We start from the raw sequence: 5,864 nt of genomic DNA on the forward strand, positions 1-5,864 counted from the left end.
TGCTAAACATGAGAAAATATCATAGAAGTTCCATAGAAAAAGAGGAAAGCAAGAAATACTCCCAAGGTTTTCTTTCTGACAGAGAAATCCCCATTTCATCATTAGCAAATTTCTGTCACATTAGCTCCAGTATCCTCTATCAGTGCTTTAACAAATACTATTCAGTATTATTTCAATTATTAAGACAATCTACAATAAAAAAATCCCAACCAGTTCCAAATGATGAATTATGTCAATGAATACCAATCATCTGAGATCTCTTATTGACTACCACCCAACACTTCAAAAAATAAAGACCATAACTCCTGAGGGTCAATCATCCAATATCACCAGATTCCAGTGTCACCAGAGGACACTGCCAGCAGTATCTACACCCTTGCTTCCATACCAGGAACCAACAAGAATCTTCTCATTTGATTCTAAATTTATTTTAGAAATTTGGCTTAATGATACCAGTTATCTATAATTTACTGAGCGCTTATTGGTGCTGAGCCCAATAAATTTGCACAGTAAATGATTAAATCTTAGGTTTATGTATTTATCTGTATTTTGCACAAGAGGAAGTAGGCTGAGAAAAAGGCTCAAATTCCATAAATTTGCCAAATTAGGGGTGGGCTCTATCCATGCTCTAACCCATGTTAAAGGGGATTGAGTATAGAAGAAATTGCATATTTAATATATTCACTTCTTAAGCATTTAATAAACTACATGACAAAAGAAGGAAACAACATGAAAAGAAGATGGGAAGAAGAGAACAATGGAGGAAGGGAATGAAGAAAAGGAAGGAAAGAGGGAAAGAAGGGAAGTAAAAGGGAGAGAGAAAAAGAGAAAGACAGAGATAGAGGAAAAAAGACAATTAGAACCATGGGAATAGAGATATATGTTCACATAGTGGGCCACCATCTCTGAAATTTCAAACAACTGCAAAGTGATTACTTCTTCCTTGGCACTGATGCTTAACTTAGGCAACAGTCATGAGGTGATGCAGCTGAATTGGTGATGACTAACTCAAGTAATAGAGGGAACATATTCCATTTTGAGCAATTACCTTTCTTGAAAAACTACAGGTTGATATCAGGTACTATAAATCAACAGGCTAGGATTGCATGCTCTGGAGGAATAAGTTCAATTTATTATTCACATCAAACTCCCAGTATCTGTATGGATTGATCGATAGAAAATAGAACAACAGACAAATAGACAAGAAGGATAAGGAAAACACTTATTTATAACAGTCCTGGGAAATTATTTAAATACAGAGAAAGAAGATTAAGTTTAATTTTCACATTGTCTATCAAAATAAATTCCAAGTGTATTCTCCAGATATATAAACATTGAAGTCACAAACCACTAAAGACATGTTCAACTGATACAATTTAGGGAGAAATTCTCTAGTTATTAATAAAAAGTGGTAAAAATCTCAAAGGTCAGGAGATTTGATGATAAAGAAATGCTAAACTCCAGGGCTTGCAAAAATATAGAAACAAAAATGAAAGATATTTTCGTTTGCTGCCAACTTTAAAGCTGCTCTAAAAGAAATGAATCTTACACTCCTCCTTTGCCCTCCAAATCATCACATCTAAGCATGAAGAGGTTAAGGAAATTGCCTGAGAGTAACTAACTAGTTGCTACTTCAATTGAAAAATATGGGTAAAAATACAGGTGGTGTTACTTCACGATGGATTCTCAGTCCCCCCCTTCCAGAATCAGCACCTGACAGCCACTGGAATATCTGTCTTCAGCCTGCCTGCCTTCACCCCAACCTCCACCATGTCCATATGGGTGACCCAGAAGTCCTACAACATGTCCACCTCTGGGCCCAGGCCATCAGCAGCCTCTGCTCCACCCACACCCGCTCCTCCAGCTTCTCCCAAATGGGCAGCAGCCACAGCTTCCAGGACGGCCTGGGGCTGGGTGGCTATGGTAGGACTGGCAGTGTGAGGAACAGCACAAATGCCCAGGTGGACCCCCAACATTCAGGCCATGCACATTGAGGAGAAGGGGCAGATCAAGGACTTCAACAAGAAGTTTGCCTCCTTCATCGACAAGGTGCAGTTTCTGGAGCAGCAAAGACCAAGTGGAGAATCCTGCAGCAGCAGAAGGCGTCCATCACTACCCGGGGCAACACATTTGAAAGCTCCATCAGAAACCTCTGGCCACAGCTGGACACAGGGTCAGGGGAAGCTGGGGCTGGTGGAGGACTTCAAGAATAAGTAGGAAGATGAGATCACCATGCATACAGAAATGGAGAATGAATTAGTCCACATCAAGAGGGATGTGAGTGGTTTATATGGACGAGGTGGAGCTCGAGTCTCACAAGGGAGACTGAGGCCACCAAAGGCCAGAGAGCATCCCTGGAGGCTGTCACCACCAATGCCATGCAGCGTGAGGACATGGCCACTAAGGATGCCAATGTCAAGCTGGCCCAGCCGAAGGCTGCCCTGCAGAAGGCCAACCAGGCCACGCTACCACAGGGCACAAGTACCTGGAGCTGGTCAAGCTGGCACTGGACATCCAGATGGCCACCAACCACAAGCTGCTGGATGGTGAGGAGAACAGACTGGAGGCCTGGAGGCAGAGCTTGAGTGTCACATGAAAACCACCAGTGGCTATGCAGGAGTGGAGAGCTCACCCTAGGGGGCATAATAAGCCCTGGCTTTGGGAGCCTCCAAAGCCCTGGTTTCACCCACAACGAGTCTGCCATGGTTGCAAGGAAGACTGAGACTCATGATGAGAAGCTGGTGTCCGAGACTTCTGATGTCTTTCCCAAGCAAATGGGCCACAGCAGCTCCCAGCCCACAGCCCTGCCGTGGCTGCCCAGAGCCTGTGGGGGAGACAGCTGTACACGGGAGCATTGGGAACTAGAGATCCACCCGAAGCTCAGCTCTACCCAGGGGGGAATCTGCCTGGGGTACCCCTTGTTGCCTGTGCCCTCCACCAAAAAGCAATTCATTGTCTTTTTTCTTTAGGAATAGGAAGAAGAAGAAGAAGGAGAAGGAGAAGGAGAAGGAGAAGAAGAAGAAGAAGAAGAAGAAGAAGAAGAAGAAGAAGAAGAAGAAGAAGAAGAAGAAGAAGAAAAGGAGGAGGAGGAGGAAGAGGGGGAGGGGAAGGGGAAGGGGAAAGTGAAGGAGGAGAAGGAGGAGAAGAAGGAGAAGAGTTTCTCCTAACTCCTCACAATGCAGCTAGCTCTCTGCTAGCACAATCAGCAAAATGCACATGAAAGTAATTAGTATTTGCCTTGGTGCTTCCGTAGTTCATTATATTCTGAAAGTAAAAGAGACTGCAACACATTCAGCAGGTAGATATTTAGAATTTCTAATGAGTTTTTATTGAGCACATAATTTATGCACATTAAAATACAGTCCATAGGGGCTGGGGATTTAGCTCAGCGGCATAAGCGCCTGCCTTGCAAGCAGGCAGTTGTGAGTTCAATCCCCGGTAACGATAAAAAGGAAAAAGACAAAAAACAAAACAAAAAAAGTCCATAAATAAATAATTATATCCTTTAAAAATATTTACAGAAATGTAATTAACACACTAAGTTCTACAAATGTCCAAAAGAAAAATGAGCAAAGTCAGGGAACAACAGCTTACACAAAAGTTTGACCAATAAAATATTCAAATTGCTACCATTCTAACAAATACAAATTTAAATAAATCAAGGTAGATTTTATGAAGTACTACTAAAGTCACAAAAAATCATGTTTTGAAGCAAAACTTGATGTGGTAAAATACTTACCATATGCACTAGATCAAAATATTTACATGACTCCTTTTTTGTTTTACCCAAATTTGTTGAAAAATATAGACGTAGAAAATAATAAAGTTCTACAATGTTAATGGCTCATTCTTATTTATAGTCAGGGTCACTGATAATTTTGTTCTTCCAAATGTTTAGAAAGAATGTAAGTATACTTTTAAAAGCAAAAGATAAAAGGAAAACAAAGCCAGTATACATTAGGACATCGATTTGAAAGGTCAGACAGGAAAGTTGACTTTTATTAGCAAGAGCATATATTTCACAGTGAACACAGAGGGTCTCGGGAAAGTCAGTGTTTCTTCATTTTTGCTTTCATGCAATGCACTGAATTTATAAATCAAAGACAATTGATAATGAACAAGTACAGGAGGAGATGTTTTCCTCAATTTAAACAGTAGCAGTCTAGAAATGTTATTCTCCTGAAACATCACTTCACTGTGGCATAAGACATTCTTAACATAATCAGATATTTCCAATTTTGAAAATTTTTAATTAAAACAACTAAAAATCAGTTTCAATGACAAACTACTTTCATATACTTGCATTTTTATGGTTATGTCATATAGTTTTACTTTAATAACAATCAAAAATTTTAAATTTTAGTGTTTAAAAAATAAAACATTCGTAGTAACCTAACATAGATAACTAGAATTAACATTTTCATGTATTTGCTTTCAGGATTTTTTTTATATTTAAATACTTAAGATCATCCAGTTCCCACGTTTTTAGTATGCTGCTTTGGTTTTTTTTTTTAGCTAAATGTTATGGATCACAAGCCCATCTCTACGCCTACAGGGCAAAGTGCTTTTCTTAAATATCACATCCAATGTCTGGAAAACAATCGGATGTGCGCATGTGTGAGGAGTCCCTGGCATCCCAAAGCAGTCCCCGTGATAAGAACACTGAGCCCCTCCACAGCCTGCAGCCAGATGAGGTCCCACCATGGCTAAGCAGGGTCTTTAAAAAAGACACACAAAGCGAGGCTTTCCTGAATCCAGAGTCAAACAACATTACCAGCAATATGCATGAGACTTGTATTTTTGTTTAATTTTTTGTTCTTTAAATACAAATTCCTTGGGTTGCATTTCCAGGAAAGGGAGTTGGGGAGCCAGGGATGGGTCATGAATAAGAAAGGGGTCAAAAATCATGATGTATGTTACTAATTTGTCTTTTGAGAGTGTAGCCAAAGGGTTATACTTCTACCTTCTAAATATTACAATACTACCAGTTCTTTAATTTTTACTCATTTAATAGGTCTTAATTTTAATGTATTTGATTATACCTGCCTTAAAGGGGATGTCATGTGTTTACTTATTAGTTGTTATATCTCAAGGAACTTTTTCAAATTATAGCCTTTAACTATTTACTAATGAGGTCTCAGAATTTCTATAATCCATTTCCATGCATTGTATATAAAGAATAATATTATTTTATCATGTTTGTTATAGAGTTCTAATTTATTTGTCTTTTAATATTTGTCTTTTAAATATGCAATGACATTTTAAATATTTATGTATCAAAATCTGCAGACCTTCACAATTTGCAACAGTAAGTTTTTTTGTTTTTGTTTTTGTTTTGATGCCAGGGATGAAACTCATGGCCTTGCACTTGCCAGGCAGGCTCTTATGCCACGGAGCTAAATCCCTGGCTAAATTTTTATTTTTTGTTAAGTATTCTTTTCTCTTTATTTGCAATGAGCAGATAAAATTGCATGCATTTTTCACATACAGCAGGATGCTTTGAAATATGTACACACTGTGAAATGTCTAAATTAAGCTAATTTACCTGATCTTACAACTCATTTGGGGAGTAGGAAGAGGAGGAGGAAAAGGACTAAAGAGAGGGGGAGGAAGAAGAGGGTGTAATGCGAGGTCTTGTTTGCTTTGACTCTGACAGAGTAATTGATCCTATGATATGACTTTCCCGGGATGAGGTTCAAGTAGTAGAATCCACAGCATGAGATAAAATAACAGCCATCTTTCCAGGTTGGCTGCTTAAGTAAAAAGCATCACTAAGAACCAGGAAAAAAAACATTTGGCTAGTGCTTTCCACATCTACGACTCACATCGCTATATTTTCTGGAAAATATTGCCCTTCAAGAGAC

General features: G+C 39.1%; 1 pseudogene; it reads left to right on the forward strand.

Moving 5' to 3' along the window:
* The first annotated feature begins 1,770 nt into the window (after window positions 1-1,770).
* LOC134476963 (keratin, type II cytoskeletal 8-like) lies at window positions 1,771-2,969 on the forward strand (annotated as a pseudogene).
* The last annotated feature ends 2,895 nt before the right edge of the window (window positions 2,970-5,864 follow it).

Source organism: Cavia porcellus, unplaced genomic scaffold (assembly GCF_034190915.1).
Source record: "Cavia porcellus strain 051 isolate PalLab524CR breed Dunkin Hartley unplaced genomic scaffold, mCavPor4.1 scaffold_1, whole genome shotgun sequence".
In the NCBI taxonomy this organism is placed as follows: Eukaryota; Metazoa; Chordata; class Mammalia; order Rodentia; family Caviidae; genus Cavia; species Cavia porcellus.